Here is an 18,820-nt window from a genome sequence, read left to right as displayed (position 1 = left end):
CGTTACGCAATGCTGCCCGGAAAACCTCTGAACGCCCTGCACGACGGGCAGAAGCTTTTCTCTTACATTTTTGAGTCGTGCATTTGTCAGCTGGCCGTTCATTTCGACCCTTCTGAATGCAGACGCTATAATGCCAGGTATGCACATTGCCCAATGTAAGTCGATTGATTTGATTGATTGATTGCGGCGTTTAACGCGCCGACACAACGCAGGCGATGAGGCGCGCCGTAGTGGAGGGCTCCGGATTAATTTTGACCACCTGGGGATCTTTAACGTGCGCCGAAATCTCGTACACACGGGCGTTTTTGCTTTTCGCCTCCATCAGAAAAGCGGCCGCCGCGGCCGGGAATCGAACCCGCGACCTCGTGCTCAGCAGCGCAACGCCTTAGCCACTGAGCCACCGCGGCGGGTGCCCAATGTAAGTCCATGAAGTGCGTGTTCAAATGAAATTGCGATTACCAAATACCTAAGATGGGCTAGCTTAACGTTGTTGCTCAAGGCATGTTTGTAGCATTCAAGTGACGTTGAAATGGGCTTGTCTAAGTGTACCTAAGTCTCGTTCCTGAGGTCTAGAGAACTAAGTTGAGTGTGAAAAAGTCTATAAGCTATCTATCGCCCAACTCTAGTAGAGATTAGAGATACACCTGTCGCATTTATTTAGCTTGAATCATTTATCACGCTGATATTTTCCAATCAGTCATTATATAATGCTTAACAGATCAAGCGTCATTGGTTCTAATTATTTTGAATACTAAAACAGAACTTGTGCATATACGGGAAACAGAAACCAGAATACGCGAAGTGGGCACTTAGTGACTTACCGTTGCCCCAGTGATGCGATTTTTACTCAGATCCACTCGCAAAGGAAACTAAAGCTGAAGGTGTGACAAACAACAAACGTTTGCCTAAACTGCTATGGTTCCGGAGCACTGTGACGTCAAGAGCGAGCGGGAAATGTCACGCGCACATATGTGGGTTGAAAATGAAAAAAAAAAAAAAAAAAAAAACAGAATGTGTCTGCAAGACACGCATCTATCTGTCAGAATTATTCCGTGACATATTCCCTTAAATACCTGCGGTCGGTGTTGAAAGGCACATCATCGCCTGAACTTCCCCCAGTGCTGCACGCCATAGTCATACGGGGGCTGCTTGGCATTCTTAGCCGTTTGTATATGGGCGACGGCTAACGTTCGCTCAGTTGGGAAATCTTTGAACACTTAGGCCTTGACGTCACTCTTCCCATTTCACGCCCCTACATGTGATATCTATTCTGTATATGCCGTCTTCGCGAGTTCGCTTCCTCGCGAATCATTCGAAATGAATTTTATTGAAATCGAAACTGTCCGCGGGCTGCACGTTCAGTGACATGGAAGTAATGGAAAATGGGCATGACCCTGCTGGTGGTTTTCCAATGTGCCTATGACCACGAAGGTCGGTTAACAAGCTAGTTCATGCCCATCTTGTAGGCACACAACAGTGCAAAGGAACCAGGACAACAAAAACGCGGGCGCTCTATATGTATCAATGCTTGTACTGTCAAATCTTAATTTCGGCCTCCTGGTTCTCGGTTCTTCTGTTCTGCTCGTTTATTATGGTCCCCAAATAACTTAAAACAGCGTAAAAAAGTTTTCCTGCGTTGTCCCTCACAAGAAAGCTCCAGTAGGTTAAGAATGGCGGCTTGTAAACAGTTGTGTAGCTGCAAGAATTAAACAGTGTGGGTAATCCGACGCCAAGCTAGACTTTCAGGCTGCGGATATGGAAACCGTGGATAGAAGTCCCGTAGTTTTTGCATGCAAGAATTATTGTTCTTATTGCGAGAACAAATTCTGTTGAGAGCGTTGATTTTTTTCTAGCATAACATTCTCCGAAACTCGCTAGTTGATATAGTGCAGTGAGGACTTCAAAGTTGTTTTCAATCTGTGAAATAACTACGAAGAAAGTTTAACGTCAGATGGCAGGGGATTCTGAAACACGAGAGCGGCTAAGTGGGCAGTTTGTTTTCCATAATTTGAGCGCGGGGTTGGTAGTAGCACATTGTGATTAGAGGCAAACCTAGTTGAATTTAGGTTCATAATATTTTTGCTGTCGAAAACATTCAACCAAATGAGAGGCGTGTACGTGTTACCACATGAAAGTACGCAGTACGTACGATGGTTATGAACAAAAGCGTAGTAAAGGGAAAGTAAGGCGAACAAATGTAAAAAATTGCGCGCTTTGAGTAATACCCTTATACCATGACCAGTTTTTGTCTTTAGAGGTGAAATATGCTTAGTATACCTTAAATCACTATCAAGAACAACTCCTGCAAGCATACATCGGTTGACTGAGTCAATGGTGTGTTTATTAATACTACTTATCTTTGGTTCATGTGTAACGTGCTTCTGATTGGAATAAGCGCATCATAAACGTCGTATTAGATGCGGTGATATGTAAACAGTTCTGGTGAAACCACAGCAAAATGTTATGATGTCAGAGGTAAGTTTCGCAATCGGGGAATTGAAGCATTTGTCAGTAGCCAGTACTGCAGTGCCGTTGATATACAAGAAGGGTTCGGAATTAGACAAAACAATTGGGAAGATCATTGATGGGCATCAAGAAAAGGAGCGGACGAAGTACTGAGCCTTGGAGCATGCCTTTTTTGTGGTTATAATGTTTGAAACATCTTTGTGAGACACTACGTGACTTCTATCAGATATATAGCTTAAAATCAGTGTCAGGGAAGGACCTACAACGCCTATTGCAGCTAGCTTAGCGAAGAGGACTCGTAAAGACCAAGGGGGGGAGAGAGAGAGAGAGAGAGAGAGAGAGAGAGAGAGAGAGAGAGAGAGAGAGAGAGAGAGAGAGAGAGAGAGAGAGAGAGAGAGATTTTCACAGCGATCTCGCTATGTTGACCTTGCAAGCGAAGTAAACTATATTCAGTCCCCTTAAACAGGGGGACGCAGGGCAAAGGTGATAGTCTCAAATACGCTTGCAACAATGCAGATGTGACTACTAATAAAAACCGCCATGTCGAGGCTTTTTCTGGTCAGTGTTAATTGCTACAAAGGGACTTATTTCAGTCTGTAATAAGCACATATACATATTTCACTCCGACATCAGGTGACGACAATGAAAAGCTGGCAAATCAGAATAGCATAATAACAGCAATTACTCATGCTCTGGCGAACGCTGCATGTGCTACGTATGCATGGAGCTTAACGTTTGGCGAGGCAAGTGACCTTAATTCCAGAGTTGAATGCCAATCACCTCAGTGTTCTCAGCGAACGCCCTTGCACTGCGGGGGGAAAGTGCGTTCTTGCAGGGGTAATGCAACAGCCCGTATAGCACTGACCTGGTGCTACCCGCTGCGCAAGGAACCTAAAGTAATGATGACAAGCTTGTTCGACAAGAAGTAGAATGCAGAAAGCCCTTCTTCATTCCAGAAAGGGGGTGTGGGAAGGGCGGGTGGTTGGAGGGAGGGTGTCAGCTCTCGTTTGGGTTCACTGCTCTCTACGTCTCGACTCCGCACTTTCTTTGTCTCTCTCCCTCCTATTCTTAGCCTCGCTTGATTAGGGTCAATTCCAAAGCCAAGCGCCCAAGACTAACGGCCTTGGAGGTGACTGAGGGAGGAGTAATTACCTATCGACACGTGCGTGATAAATGATCCACTGAACCGTCGCCGTGCCATTTCTTACAAGACCCAAAAACAATTACTTTCACGAGCAATACTGTGGGCGCCAAAACAATTAGCAAGTTTCACAGAGTTCAGCAGCCACTGGAAGTGTAGGTCTCACCCGTCGAAGTGTGTGCGTGTCTGCGTGTGTTCCATGCTTTCACCGATTACTCAAAAAAAAAAAAGCTCGTGTTTTTTGCAATCTGCCCCCATTTAGAAGCATGGCTTCCAGGGCCGTGAGTCTAAAATTCTTCTTGCAAGTAGGAAAGTGAATAACCGATGACGCCATTCTTATGAAAAAGGCAATGAACTTCAGGGCGAACTCCACTTTACAAATGCAGTGACCAGGGGTCGGTAGTTGCATTCATGATACATCACCGCCCCTCGTGGGGCGGTGATGTACACCCTATTTGAGTGCTGCAATACAGCCCACGTAGTATACAGTAAATGCTCGTTATAACAGAGTCCTTGGGAGCATGCACTGAAATCGTTGTAAGCGGCACTTCGCTCAAAGCAGGCATAACTTATTCCCTGTGCACTGGAGTGTAGGTCACGAAAACATTGGCCTCAATTCGCTCCAAATGCCATCGGCAGACGATAATCTTATGCCGCGTCTAGCTGCCACGTAAATGCCTCTCTTCTGTCCCCCCCTATCACGCTCTTCCCATCCTGTTTCGATAAACATGGTGGAGGTTAGCTGAAGTCACTTCATTTTTTTTTTTTTGCGTTTCAATGATCACGCGCTATCTATTGAGACATTTCAATCCTGTTTAGCTTGGAATGTCGCCATCGAGTCACTTGGAATGTCGTCATCATTTGGAATGTCGCCGTCGAGAAATATTAATAATGCTAAGATCGTGGCCGCGTATGCCGGTCTGCTGAATTCGGAAGGTCACATGTGATAATTTAGAGAACCGTTGTTTGACAACAGGTTTGCTTGATTTGAAAAAAAAAACGCCTTCGTATTTTTATTCGCTTGTCATATTGTCTTCGACAACAACGCGTTTGTCCTTGTATGCATTGCAAAGTCCGTTTTCCGTAGCTCTGTTGCGGGAACACATTTTTTTACGGGGGGGATATCTGGCAAGTTTTTTAGGCGCACCGATTTTTATCAAACTTCGAAGCGTTGAACAATAACAAGAGCAGCAACGACTACAAAACCTTGTTGAATTCGGTATGTCGAGCGGGCGCTTACGTCATTGTCGTTCAGGCTTACGTCATTGTCGTTTAGATGTGCGTAAGCAACGACCTCCACGAGTCCTTCACATATGTGATGCATAGCGCAGTAAACAATGCAGAAAAGTATTGTTTCGGTAGTGTACAAACAGTACATTACTGTTTCTTCAGTGCAGCAGAAACAACATAGGAAATGTAGTAATCACTTTCCTTCGCGCTATTTCTCAATTACGATTTTGCTATTATGCTTAAATTTGTGTACAGACGTGTTATTATGTACGCTGTAAATCGGGTGGCTGAGGCCTCTGCCAGGCCATGTTCGCCTTTAGCCTAAGCCTCCCCTTGGTTTTGTCAAGAAATAAAAATCAAATACTCAAATAAAAATCAAACACAGTGCGAAAGCTGTTGAAACAATAAACTACAAGGAGCCATACCACTCGGTGAGGGTGGATGTCCAGCGAAGCTGTATGCAATGAACGTTACACACATGGTTAGAGAATCTTTACGGATTTATTATTATTTTTTTTGATAGAGTTAGTGACTGTGACTTTGTGATTACTTAATGAAACTTGGGATGGCTCGAGTTTCGTCCTAGCGGAAAAACATGGGGGCGTTTGTTTTTTTTTTTTCGTTTTTTTAGTAACTATTTATAGTGACAGCTGACGGTAATTACACAACCTTTGCAAGTTAGGTCTGCTAATTATGAAAAGTGAATGAAACATGGAAGCGATTAAAATACTGGCGAAGGAAATCCAGGGTGAGCAGAACAGAATAACTGCAAGCTGAAGCTAATGAAAAAAAAATGTGGAAGGTTCATTGGTGTGTTTCCAAGAATGCGTGAGCATCTCTCCCCTCTCCCTCGCGAACTGGAGGCTCGGCTCGATCCGCCCACCTTGCTCCCGCTTTGAAAAGTCCGCCGCGCGGCGTTTCTGCCACGCCCCTCGGACATCGTGCCAACCGGGCTTAGCATTCAAGCTATCTCGGTAGGCCCGTTAGCTCACTTTAGGAGCTGCCTTGGCTGCCCGTATCTCCTTTTGTTGTCCACCAATGTCGGCATTTAGTAGCCGCCGTTGTCACTAAATCCTCTTTTCCCGCCTACTCGGCCGTGAACGCACTGCACACTCCGTGTTTTTTTACAACGCATACAAAAAGCGGTGACAGGAGGCGTCGAGACGCCTTGCGACGGTGTGCCGGGCAGAGAAAGGGGCGAAAGGCGTTCCGACTTGACGTCTCCCTAGCAACTAGTAGATCGGCAGTGGTGCGAACGCCGTGACACCACAGCCAATCGTGCAGCCAGCTCGGCTGATGTCACCACTGTCCGCATGCGCTCTGTCGTTCTGTGTCTTTCTGTCGCTCTGTCTCCGCCTATCGATGGCAAAACCTTTCGCCAGATCTTGCCCACCCATTCATAACAGAATAATAAATGTCGTAAGTACTGCTAGTAAAAGAACCGGTAAGGTGATGATCTTTGTTTTTTAATGCAATTGTTAAAAAGCAAAGGGTGTGGGAACCACCTCCTGTATGTTACCTGGGTGCAAAGGCGATGGTAATAAACACCGTTGTGACTGAGGTGAGGCACGCGCATAATGCGCATCGTCATAGCGTACCGCGGCCAGAGGCTGCGCTCGGTCGCAAGATTTCTCTTCCGGCCTAACCTCGCGCCGTCGCTTACTGTGCAGCGCATCGACCTTTGCCCGTAGGTTGTTTGTCGTCGCTGCAGTAGTTTATAAGGAATTTAGGTCCAAAAAATCACGGAAACGGCTCGTGCCATGTACAAAATATTTCCAATAACGCCTTACTTGCGCTGCGCAGAGTAACATCCGGCTGCGGGGATGAAGCACAAAAGCAACTTCCGATGCCGTTCTTAAGTTGTACCAGAGTATAAAATACCAATGTAATGGGAACAAGCAGAAGGTGAATTAGGCATCGTATATGCGTGCAACAGAAAGAAATAAGAGCACGCTTTTGAAAGTGGGCTGCTGGCTGCGATGTGGCTGAAACTAGCTAGGAAAACGCCGAGCATGCCAGTTGTTCGACGTTTCTCGTCTATCGGACGCAATGCTCGGCGTACTACTTCCTGATGGCCTTTCCATTGCACGTTCCTTTCCTCCATTTTCAGACTTTCGTCTTGTTATTTTTTTTTTATTTTCGCACACTCCGTCTTTTAAAGGGCCTCCTGTCCGTTCCTGATTGCCGTTTTTTCAGAAATCTCGCGCTTCATCTCAACCTTTCCGGTCGCAGGTTTAAAATTCGCGCCACTCCTCCCTTCACTCTTCAATTTTCTGCTTTTTATTTCCCACCTCTCGCACTTGGCCGAAGTTCGCAAGGGTTATTTCGGGATAAACGACCATTCCTGAGCCCTTGGCGCAACTCTTCCGGCATTTTTTGCTTCCTGTGTGTTGTCGCAAGCAATAGAAGCGTCAGATACACAAAGGCCCGATTTCGCGCAAGAACGTGGACGCTTTTTTTATAGAAAGAAAGAAAGAAAGAAAGGAAGAAAGAAAGAAACAGAAAACAACGAATAAAATGAAAAGACAGAAGGAAGAGAAAGAATGAATGAAAGAAAGGAAGCAGAAAAGAAAGGAAGAAGTCGTGTCTGCCTGAGAACCGCTTACGTAATCTCAAAGCACGCCGGAGCAGGTAACAGTCCGCAAATAATGGTGCCGCTTGCCGCTCTTTCCGGGTTGTGGGCGGTTAAGGTCACGCGAATTCCCCCCTTCAGCCTCTACCATTATTTTTCCCTTGATAAGGAAGGCAAAGGTAAACCACCTGTCGTATCTGCAAAACTCTGCACTTGGGCCACTGAGAACGTACGCTCGTTCTGATCAACGTTCATAGAGGGCGACGCAGTTTTCGAGGAGCAAAAACACAAAAATGGCCGCACGTGCCAGCTTTAGGCGAGCACTGAAGGATTATATTCTTCGAATACAAAAAAATAATTTGATTCCATAGTTCTGCACTATAGTGCATCTTACAGCCGACCTTGCATCATCGATTAGTTATATGCCAATGGTAACTGCGAAAAATGCAGTTGCGGGTCATATTTATTGCAGTCATATTTTTTGCCATGCCAATTTTTAAAGCGAAGCCTCTATGATGGAGACCATCCCATCACCAAAACGCGCTGCATGAAAGCCAACTTTACAAATGGGTTTCACAAAACGATGATGATAAGCGAAGGTATATCAAGCGCCTCAAGAAAAAAAACGTTCCCGTGGTTGGAAACGAACCTGGGAGCCTCGCGCTATAAAATCGACATCTATCCGATTGCGTCATTCCAACACGGTCGAGGCAATGTGAAATTTGTATTTCGATTTAGGATGCACGAGGGAAAGCTTTGCATTTTAACCATCTTTATCTTAAGAAAGGGGCGTTGATTTTTTATTCGAGCAGTGGAACGCCCTGCATTTCCATTTCGGGGAAGTTTTACCTTTAGTCGGAATAATAGCTTTAAGGGAGATAACCGGTCGTACAGTATTTTGAAAGACCAGAAAATAAGCAAAGCATAAAAGGAATAGCGAAAATGGCGAACTGTGTACCACCCTGCGTTTCCACAAAAATGCTGATTTCGGGGTAGTTCCACCTTTAATCGTTATGATAGCGTGGATGGAGATCATAGGTCGAACAAAATTTAGATAAACCCAAACATAAGAAAAATATTTTAAAAAAAATCATACAACCCTCCGTCTAACTTAAGGGCGACAATGGTTGAACCCGAAGCTTTCTCGTGATATGATTCTTTGGTTGGTCGATCCCACACGGCCAGTATAAGCTATTCCGGATGTACGCACCACTTTCCTAAAATACCAACAGCAACTTTCGGGTGTGCACTCCGTAGGCCTAACGTGTGGGTTTGGGGTGTACGGCCTGAATGGGTACCCGCTGCTTGGCGTTTGCTTTGATCATGTCGAAATGAAGCAATCGGATAGACGCCGGCTTCACAACGCGAGGGACTCAGGTTCGATTCCACCCACGGGAATCGTTCTTTTTCCATCACCACTTCACCCACGATCATTCATCATCATCGTCGGAGAAAGTTGGTTTTTATGCAGGGCGTATTGGCGTACAACGCCTAAGTGATGACGCTATAGCTTCACCTCAAAATACCGAACAAAACACCTCAAAATACCGAAAATGGCGGAGCGTGTAACACCCTGCATTTCCACAAAAATGCAGATTTGGCGGAAGTAACACCTGCGTAAATGGAGATGATTGCTCGCACAGAATTTAGAAAAAAACAAAAAAATTGACTATAAAGAACTCACACACTAGACAAGCGGCATAAGAATGCTACGGAGACAATTCCCTGCATTTGTGCAGATATTTACATGTTGGGGTAAAAATATGTCGTCTACTCACCTTTCAGGTGTCACGACGGCTTATCCGAAGAAGTGCCGTTAGCAGCAAGCCATCTGAAAACACAGAGAAAAAAAGCAAATGGTAAGGCTTTCAGCGGGCTTTACAGAGCTGCTGCTAAATATAACAGCTTTCTTTGCCATTGGCGCCGAGCAGAGCAGCGTTTTGTTTCGGGTATCACCCTCTGCCAATGAAGCGCCTGAAGAAGTAGCCTGTGAACAATGCATGCTAGACATTGGATGCCTCTGCGAACGCAGAAATGTCAAGGCTACAGTAAAAAACAATGGAAACGAAACAAGTGGAGTCTACATCGCCCCAGGCGCTTAAAGGGGCCGCCTCATACTTGACGCTTCAAGTAGAAGTCGGGGGTGCAGTAAGCAGGTAACGTAATTATTATTTATGATTAGCAACGAACTTCTAATGCGATGGAAGTTTCGGACTGGGTGAACCTCAGACAGGAAAATGACTACGAGCGCGGTGGGAAGTGGAGAAAAACACGTCTAGAGGGGGGCACCACTCTGGACGCGTGCTTTTCTCCACTTGTTTCCCTAAGATGAAACAAAAAGAAATAAAAACAGCAACTTTCTTAAGCCTAGCCAGAGTCCGTCAACGCTTTTCTGGCCTAAACCTAGCACAAAATGAAAGCCGTTCCACTCAGTGTGAAAGCTGTCGGAAGTGAAGAGAAGTGATTCGCCAAAATGGGCTGTATAGCGCCGTTATCCACTCACTGCTACCGCTCCCCCCCCCCCCCCCCCCCCCTCCATGCAATTCCAATTTCCCGCCTTTGCCTCCCGCTCGTGCCGGTGTTGCACTGCCACTTTTTTTCGCTTACTATCGCAAAATCTAACCCAACCAGCGTTCCTAACTAAATGAGTGCGGGCGCTGCCGGTTGATTACGTACATTTTTTTTTCCCTCAAATGTGTCTGCTGTTCTCCTTGCGCTAAACAACGGGGAGATGTATGACAAGCGCCAGCAGTTCACAAATTTCGAACGCTCATGACTATATAAACCGCTTGGCTTTCTTACGATGCGACTACAGCGGCTACGACGGAACGCCGGCTCTACTTGGGTCCAGGGCGCGAGCTACGACGACAAGGCGCGACCCTAAAGTGCTCTGCACTTAAAACTGTCAAACTATTTCACAACACTTTCCTTGTCGTTCCAGATTGCTGGCCTTGATTCCTGTATTCTCCTCAACGAGCCCCGCATTCGTAACAGCAAATATGCCTATACGCAGAGAGAGAGAGAGAGAGAGAGAGAGAGAGAGAGAGAGAGAGAGAGAGAGAGAGGGGGGAGGGGGGTCAGTCAAACATCATATTCCATGATTAAATGCGCGCCCTTCACCATAGCGGGCCCAGCACAAAGTTTCACGAGCTGTTCCGTTGACCACTATGCAACGCAATAAAATTTTTGCACCTTTCCTTTTCTTGTAGCTTGTGACGCCGAATACATCTGGCGTAGCAAAAATGGATTACCGTAGAACGTCGCCTAAGTTGAGTTAGAAGTAGTAGAGGCCCGCGTATTCAAACTTACCGGACGAGAACCGGAGTATTCAGCATGGTATGGCATGGCATGTTACGGTATGGTAAGGCCAGAGAGCAGTCTATCCAATTGAGACGCGCATGCATTTCTGATGTTAGAGACCACTCCGCATGTAATGCTAATTAAAAAAGGTGCTTAGCCTACAACGTTTTCTGCGGTCAGGGTTGTTCAACGTCGTAAAGCAAGTGAACGAAAGCCAACAAATCCGTATCTTACCTCAGTGGCGTAGCCAGAAATGTTTTTTTGTTGGTGCTATACGCCGCCGGTAAGACAATAAAAAGAAAGAGAGGCTGCGCCTAACAATATCCTAGTCATAATGTTTAAAAGATGAAAATTTCAAGGGGGGGGGGGGGCAGTCTTACACCAAGACACCCCCGGCTCTGGCGGCTACGCCCCTGTCCCGCCTTACTAAGTTGTTTCCTGCGTTCTCCAGTTCTTCAGCTCCGGTGTTCTTGGTAAAGCGCTCACATTGGCAAATTTTAGGCCAGTAATATTAGTAGCAGTAAAAAACGTATTGATCCGGTGAAGTGGGAGTGGTCCCCTATTCCAGGAGGGCATGCGATGAGCCGGCAGCCTTCTCTCTGTAGGCCAAAAGTGTCTGGACGTCCATATCGCTGCTGGACACTCTGTTCTGCCACAGCTATGGGGTGGGAAGGGGGGATGGAAGAGGGGGGAGGTTGGGGTTGTGCTTGCACTCTAATATGACATGAGGAATAGTGCCGAGTTGTAATCAGAGCTTGCATTCGGCGGGAGATTGCGTAGGGAACATACGATGGAGGCGGACTGGGTGAGCGAAGATATTGCTCTGCAGACGGCGAAGTGCGCCATTGAGTGTGGCTGGCCCACATTCTTACCCGAGGCCGCTATGTTCTTGAATAAGTGGACGTTATGTCAGAGGCGTACTTAAATTGAACTGCATTTAAAAGGACCTCCGTTACTTCGAATGCGGCTTTCATCAGCCGCGAGCCGGGGGTACTAACGGCCGGTATCTACAGCTATGGGACACCACGGTTCATTTGAGACCTCGCCACCGCCCCCCCCCCCCCTCCCACGTCCACACACCCTTTCCTCCCCATTCCCTGTGTGCTTGTGTGTGTTTTTTTAAGAATTTCTTTTTATGAGGCATTAACACCGGTGCTGAAAGCAATTGCAGGCTGTTCAGCTTGGAAGCAATCCGGGGGTACAGCTACAGCAACAAAAATGCATATTTTATGCATTCGATATTGAGCGGTATGTGGCGCAAGGAGTAAGGCATTACTAGAAGGTAATTTGAGGGGAGGAATGGTTAGCACGATAACAAGCACGAACAAAGGCGTCGCAGGCACGGCTTACACGAAAAGTTTGAGCTGTGAGCGAGAAACGGCTTCAGGCAAATTAAAGGAGGTAGCGCGGGTCAAGGCGCTGATGAGCGTGTCCTCTGCATTGTCTCTAGTCGACGCTACTGCGCCCGGCAGAGCGGTTCGAAGAAAAAAGCGGAGCCAAAGCGGGAAATACAAACAGCGTGTCGCACATGAGCCATGTCGACGGGAAGGAATGTACTCTCAGGGGAATGACGGGGGTGGGTTGCCCAAGGTAGCGCGAGATCGCGGGGTAGATCCCCTACAGCGGCGAATGTTTTTGTTTCTTCTGCTTACGGTTGCAGAGAATAAAAAAAAGAGCGCGGGTGTACCCGATTATCGTGATGTTGAGAGAGAGAGAGAGAGAGAGAGAGAGAGAGAGAGAGAGAGAGAGAGAGAGAGAGAGAGAGAGAGAGAGAGAGAGAGAGAGAGAGAGAGAGAGAGAGAGAGACGATAGTTAATGAAGCCTGACGATGTTAGCTGGGCTAAAATGCCTAACTTGCTACGCCAGTTGATGACGTGATGATGATGATGGCGATGATGTTCAAGCACTTGATGCGCACAGAAACGTTGAGTTATTCACAGGGACTGGTCTAGACACGTGTGTTGCAGGTGCTCTATCAGCGCTTTTGTAGCCCGTAAAGCACGATTGAGACATGCCCACGGTCCTAAAACGTCGCTTGTCTGAATGTCCACGGAAAGTGGCAGTCCCAAAGACACTGGGGGGCACTCTTCGCGCACTAAGGTAGCCTGTATTATTCCGCCAGTCAGTATTCCCTCCCCCCCCCCCCCCCCCCCCACCCCATTTTTTGACCCCCTTAACTGTAACATGGGTCATACCACCGGTGTAGTTTTCGGGCGTGAAACCCCAACGTTATTAGAATAACTATTTCATTAATGTTGTGAAACCCCATCCGAACGTTCCCGAAAGTTCCTGAGGAACCCATCCTCCCTGTTCATAAGGCGTTCCGCGCACAAATGGGCTGACAACTCGGAATTCTTGCCTCAGAGACGCATTACAGTGATATGATGAATGCACTCTCAGATTGACGTCATTGGGCATAGAGAGGTTGTTTTTTTTTTTTTCTCCGCGGAATCATGCGGCTGCTGGAAAAAGTGCTGGGCAAGCTCGCAACTACGCACGCTAGTAACATGAAAGCAAAAATTCAACAACAACAACAAAAAGAAACGATAGCAGAAAATGAAGGCGAAATAATTGGCACGGGATGCCTCATTAGCAACGTTACGCAGTGCTTCAGGTCTTGCTGCAGCGATGCGATGCGATGAGGTTTTACGGGAGGGGGCAAGAGGGAGAGAAAAGGGCCCGAAACTGTCTGGCGTGGTGTGCCGACACCTTATCACTGTAGCGGTATTTCGAGAAGTAACCTATGCCGATGTTACAGACAGTGACGTTCGTTCCGCTGAGTACGCTGAAGCGCTAACCACATGGAGCGATTTTTCCAGCGACGCGACGAGCGACGCGACTAGGATCCGCAGTCGCCGAACCGAAGTCGCTCTCCGAGACAACCACATGACAGCGACGGCTCGAGCGACTGAGCATGCGACTGAGGATGGCGATTTCAATGTTTCCGCACTGCGCATAGTAACGCGCTTGGTACGCTGGATGTCTGCAAACATTTTTTTTGTTTATTTGTCATAAAAAGCATGACTAAAAAGTATTACGCCTTTCTACCTTGCTTTTTGCACTTCATTGCACCTCTAAAACTGGTTTGGGTTAGCGATAGCGCACGCTTTTCCTTCTGCGCCTCGTTTCTCGGCTCAAACATGAACGCCGTGAAGAATTCGCTTTCTTGACGTCGTTTTTCCCACACGGGTCTCACCCAGTGTGAGCGGGAGCCTTCTTGCTTCTGCTTCAGCGTGTACTCAAGCTTTGCCACGCAAAGCTTTCTTTGCCGCTGCACCGCAAACGTCGTCTGCGTGGATCTTCCCCCCGTTCTCTTTCAAAACCGGAGGTTGCGTGCTTCCGTACGGGCTCTCCTATTGGCTAGTCGCTGAGGCCACTTCCGGGAGGCGAGCGACTGTTTCTGGCGGCCCAGAACCGAGCGATTCGATGAGCGACTTGGTGCGCGGCGAAAAGTAGTTCGTCGCTAGTCGCGTCGCGCCCCAAGTCGCTCGCAAAATCGCTCCATGTGGTTGGGGCTTGATAAGCGAAACTATGAACATTATCCCTATCTCTTTCCTCTATCTAGAAGAGGAGCAGTGCATTTAACCCTAGATAACAGTCTCGGGTACCATGTCGGTTTTAATTTTTGACACGTTTTATTTCGTTGCCACTGCTCCACTAAATGTTTATTTTATATAAGTAAATGTAAATCTATTTTTATATATATTATCAGTAAGCATTTTTATAAGTGAATGAAAAAATATGACCACTAATTCGGGTTGCTTCCCATCTGCCAGTAATTTAATTTTAAGCGATGCCAAATAAGGTCTACTATGAGAGCTTAGCGCCCACTAAAGCAGACCAAACCGCCGATATTTATCTGCACGCTGAGTTATGGTACACGTCAGCTTTTACTGCACCGTCGTCTTTCCTAAAAATGCGCAGAGGCAAAATGTTAACTTATCGCGACCTTCTGCGAGGAAACTAGGTCAGTGGATTCACCCGTTGCAAGAGAATGCACGATCAATCAAACACTCGTACGCGATTGAAACGGTGCGTGTTGATAAGACAACCTACTTCTATTGGGCGGATGTTGCAATTTACGCTCGTGAACAGTAGAGGTGATTTCAACGGAGGAAATTTATCTTTGCAGTAGTTACGAGATGTATTGGTGGTTGACCTTCGAAGACATGTAAGGATTTACATATCAAACAAGAGGAACACGAACACCGATTAATTATGCCTCGAGGCGGACGTACAACGCGTGAGTAAAAAAAAAAAAAAAAACTGCGAAATCAGTAACTGGTGGGAAACAATCTATTATTTCTTAAATGCTTGAAGAAGGGCTTGCGTTCGGGCTAGTTGGTATTCCATAACGTTCATCTTAAGCGCAGAAAAAAACAGGGACACAGTAGACGTGGACAAGCGCTACTTCCAACTGAATTTTATTGAAACAAGGGGAAATATATAGCAGCGAAAATACAAGAGATACAGAAAAGGTTACGATTATACACAGATTAAAATAACGGAATCGCTTGCCGCTGTCCCACACATGTCAGCTAGTCATTACCACGACCAGTTCTTCTTTAAGAAAGCTGCCTCCTTATCGGACAAGGCTACTGATGTCGTGCTGACACACTCAAAATCACCTAGTTGATTTCAGCTGCACCGGCAAGCTGTGGGACAGCGGCAAGCGGTTCCGTTATTTTAATCTGTGTATAATCGTAACCTTTTCTGTATCTCCTGTATTTTCGCTGCTATATATTTCCCCTTGTTTCAATAAAATTCAGTTGGAAGTAGCGCTTGTCCTCGTCTACTGTGTCCCTGTTTTTTTTTCTACGCTTAAGATGAACGTTCTTAAATGCATAGAATTAGGTCATGTGTGTATATTGTATGTCTAGAGACAGCTGGTATATTTAAGTTGTCCTAATTCACAAAATACCTGCAACTAAGCTTGGCACAGCCGCTGTTTCCTGTAAGGTACATTGGCGCCCTTGTAACTCGCACCCGGCGAGATTGACGGCAGAGTCATTTGGAATGCTAACGTGGGTTTTAACAATGTCTCACCCAAATCAGCCGCGTGATTCGCAACATTAAAATGCTTAACCATTCGATTACTGCGCTACAGATACTGAAAACGTGAACTTGTGCCAGTACAGCCCATACCGGAAATATTAATTACGTCTCGGACAATTATTCTAATCCTAAGCTTTACAGAAGCAAATGCTCAAAATGCCTGCATAAAATTTCATTTGCAGAAATACGAGAAGCAACTAGTGATTTCAAAGGCACTAGTTGAACTCCATCTGTGCAGTTAAAAGCAGGATAAGTGTTCATCACGAATCACGAAGTTACTACGAACCCAGAAGGGAAAGGAGGGGAGAAAACACACAAATACTTTGCGAACAAATTTTGTTGAGCTGCAGCCGAGAACAACACTGCTATTATTCCAGTAGCATACGGGCTACACGGTTTAAAAAAAACAAAACAAAGATTGTTAAATGCAAGAACTACCTAAGGTTAAATTTCATTGCAGTGTGACACTGCTCCCAAAATGACTGAGAATTATTGTATAGGATGTAAATTCTATTTGCTGTCGGAGCGTACCCAAAAATAACTACGGCAGATCAATCTTCTTCTCTCAACTCTATGCATCGAATTTAAAATTTATTTATGGTTTGAAAAGTAATTGTATGCCTTTATGTTTATATTTTGATAGACGCAATAACCTCCAGTCTAAATGACAAACTGCCTCCACTCGCACCCTCTGACGGCTGGCTCAGGTTGGGGTCGTTCGGAATTCCCGCCATCAGGGCCAACATCCCAGTCATAACGTTGTTTGCCCATCAAACTTTTTTCTACAGCTTTCTATGTCCAGAATACAACCCGGTGCATTTAAAAACGGAAACACAAAAAAATAATCAGGGATAAAGTTACCGAACGGGTAACAGGGACAAACAAATAAAATTGACGTACCTTCTCACCCATCTCCTGCTGAAAACGAAAGCGGTAAACGTAATCCATTCGGAAACTGCTAGTGAGACATCCTCGCGCTTTTTTCTTCGCAACGATGTCACTGTTCGCCACCTTCTCTTCGAAGAACCCGCACTCACATTGACAATCCTCACGTGCGATGAGCGCGCAATAAAAAAAAACACCAACAAAAAAGAACGGAGTGCACCGGGACAACGCTAATAAGCAACGACGCCGAACAACGACACCGCCCCAACGTGCGCTGCTATCTGACGACCCCGCTCATGTGCTGCGAGAAGCGATGCGAACTGAATGTTCTCTTCAGAGAGCGTCGAGCCGTTCGCGCGCGACGCTCCGATCGGGAAGAAACTACTGGCTGGCTGCCGGAGTGCGAGAGGATACGCTCCCCCTCCCAGACGACCAGATGCTGCTCCCGGAGTAATCGTGTCGTCGTACCCCCCGTACCCTCGCCCGTAGCGTCATTTCTCTTTCCCCTCTCCTCCTCATCGTCACCCGCTCCGTACCAGTTCACTACCGCGCGCCTCTCCTCTCCCCCTCCAACGGACCGAACGACGACCTACAGGCGGCCTTTTCACCCTCCTCGCGTACCTTGACATTGAACGCGCGGGTGGACCCCGTCGACAAAAGCGAAAGCTGGCGGCATCGGTCTCCCCCGTGGGGTTGTTCCCCTTCCTTGCTCTCTCAACGTCCGTATTTAAATATGGGTGCTCTAGCTCCCCTCTAGCTTCTTGTTACCTTTCCGATGAACTCCGGTCGTCGCTCCTGGCGTTGCTGCTGGCCCCATTTTTGGGGCCTCTCGACATCGGGGCGGCGGTTGACCTCTATGACCCGTTTCGTGCGACTTGGCGGAGAGCCACCCTACTTTCCCCTCCTGCTGACCTCCCGGTGGTTCCGCCCTTCCGACCTCGCCAGTGGTCCCCCCAAAACTGACCCCCTCGTTTTTGGCCGGTCCGGTCGTTTTTCCGAGGTCGCCTTGCGGCCGGCTGTTTGAACTTCCGCCGTCCGTGACCTTTCTCGCTCGCTCCCCCGCCGCGGCGATGGGGATCTTTGACCCTGGCAGGGGCCTCCCTGCGTCTGGGTGCCTCCGCTGGCTTCCCGGTCGTTTGCCCGCCCGGTAGTTCGGAAGCATATGCCGTGACTGTGCATCTGTGCGAAGGTCGTAGCACGGGCCTTCGGCCATGGCAGCCAATCCTTGATGAGCCCCACATTCCATCTATGGTGGCGGAACTGGGTTTATGGTGGGAGCTTGATATTTATTATTAATGTACTTTTTTTTATAATGTTGCACTTAGTTATTGAGCAGCCGGCCAGGAGGAAGCGACCCCCTCCCCCCCCACCCCTCCTCGCCCCTCCGTTCCCCCCGCGCCCTTGAGCGATTTTCCGACAGCATACCGCTAACAGCTGCTGTGTGAACTGCTGAAGCACTTTGAAAGTTTCCGTTGGCACTAGTAAAATAGGCTGCTGCATTACCAGCCCAGAAATGCGCAGATATTCGAACTGAAGCAAATTAGATAAGTTTGAGCCACTTCCCAACAGTAAGGACATTACTTACTCATACGGCTTTGATGCATAAACTACGTACCGTAATCAGGCGTAAAGTTTCCCATACGACGACCAGAGAAACAGGACGCGACACGAAGCTCTCTCTCTTGCACGAACGTTCCACTGAGCCGGGGACGGTGATCGCACTTTTAAAAACGTGCCAAAAACGACTACTAAAATAAACGGACAGGAAAACTGTAGTTCACAACAGAAGTATTTTAATAAAAAAATAAAAACGCTGGTTATGTACGTTAAAGCACGATAAACATTATGAAAACAATCGCACCACTGGATGGGCGTATGTACACAAAAGAAACACAGCCAGCACGAGGCCAGGTCACACTTACATGAATTCACGAGACCGATTTCTTTAGGTAAAGTTGTATCTAAGATGCGTGTTGAAATAGACGGAAAATATATCATAAGGCAACAGATGTCTAGAGAAGAGAGGGGTACGAGCCTTTCGACAAACCCAACTGCTTTGTACACGCGCATTTCTGGTACGCATCCAAACGTTGTGACAGCCTTCCACATTCGTAAGTATTTAATTCGAGAACGTCATTTTCTCACCAGAACAGGGTCTGGCAACTGTGCAC

At 47.0% G+C, this 18,820-nt stretch overlaps 1 protein-coding gene across 1 annotated transcript in view; it reads right to left on the bottom strand.

Annotated features, from left to right (window-relative positions):
- The window catches only part of LOC144153038 (cytochrome P450 302a1, mitochondrial-like), a 99,189-nt gene extending 82,135 nt beyond the window's left edge, over positions 1-17,054 (bottom strand). Inside the window, exons 1-2 of the mRNA XM_077684672.1 lie at positions 16,665-17,054; positions 9,188-9,240 (exon numbers count right to left, since the gene is read on the bottom strand). The gene's annotated coding sequence lies outside the window, so the exon portion shown is untranslated. The remainder of the gene's footprint in view (positions 1-9,187; positions 9,241-16,664) is intronic.
- Positions 17,055-18,820: the final 1,766 nt, after the last annotated feature.

The sequence above is a fragment of the Haemaphysalis longicornis genome, unplaced genomic scaffold, assembly GCF_048455015.1.
Source record: "Haemaphysalis longicornis isolate Haplotype H1 unplaced genomic scaffold, Haemaphysalis longicornis Haplotype H1 scaffold_9, whole genome shotgun sequence".
NCBI classification, from domain to species: Eukaryota; Metazoa; Arthropoda; class Arachnida; order Ixodida; family Ixodidae; genus Haemaphysalis; species Haemaphysalis longicornis.
Note: the sequence above shows the minus strand (reverse complement) of the source record. Positions and strands in the feature narration are given on the sequence as shown.